Source organism: Triticum aestivum, unplaced genomic scaffold (genome assembly GCF_018294505.1).
Source record: "Triticum aestivum cultivar Chinese Spring unplaced genomic scaffold, IWGSC CS RefSeq v2.1 scaffold244190, whole genome shotgun sequence".
NCBI lineage: Eukaryota > Viridiplantae > Streptophyta > Magnoliopsida > Poales > Poaceae > Triticum > Triticum aestivum.
The window spans coordinates 1-791 of record NW_025304975.1 but is presented as its reverse complement, the minus strand read 5'-3'; the positions used below and the strand labels follow the sequence as shown (position 1 = coordinate 791).

The window sequence follows — 791 nt, the reverse complement described above, 5'->3', positions numbered from 1 at the left end:
TCACCGTGCAGTGCACCGCCTCAGGCAGCCGTGCATGCACGGATCGTCAGGCTTCAGAACACACCCCGATAGGGCTCGGCCTCCAAGAAGAGCCGTGAGCAACTCAGGCCCATAATACAGGCCTCATCGGGAAAGGCCGTCTCGCTGGAGGCCCATGCAACAAAGAGGCTGGCTCGGGGCCGGGGGGCACGCAGCGCAGCGTCCGCGCTCCGCAGCCGCGCGCGAGAGGCGACTCCTTTAGTACCACCTCGCCTAGCGAAGAGGGGACGGGAGGCCGAGAGGCTACAAATAGAGGGGAGGGCACGGCTAACAACTCATACCTTTCTCGGCCTTTTGGCTAAGATCAAGTGTAGTATCTGTTCTTATCAGTTTAATATCTGATATGTGGGCCATGTGCCCACAACGATATTAAATTTATTTTTTATGGGGGAGGGCTCACCACAGTGGCTTGCCACTGGGGCCCTCAGGTGTCGCCCAGTGCGTTGCACTATTGCCTGGGCAGGCGCACCCCAACCAAATTTTAAAATTAAAATTTGACTCCCTGGAGATAAGCAAATTAGTCCTCAGCATCTGCTGTTTACAATCGCTGAGGGCTTAAAGGTGGCCCTTCTCGCAGACGGGCTTAGGCAGTCTTCTGAATTGGAAATAGAAATCGAAAGTGGAGTTGGTTTGATCCTGTAACGTACGCAAAGGGAAGCCGGATGAACATATGTATAAGGTTCAGATTTGGCAGGCAAGCTTGCTCTTCTGCTTATTATCACAAAGTCCTTCCTGTCAATCCCAGCCACCCG

At 53.9% G+C, this 791-nt stretch overlaps 1 non-coding gene across 1 annotated transcript; it reads left to right on the top strand.

The window, feature by feature from the left end:
• The first annotated feature begins 316 nt into the window (after positions 1–316).
• LOC123179513 (U2 spliceosomal RNA) lies at positions 317–513 on the top strand. Its single transcript, XR_006490420.1, has one exon. It is a non-coding gene; the product is annotated as a U2 spliceosomal RNA (small nuclear RNA).
• Positions 514–791: the final 278 nt, after the last annotated feature.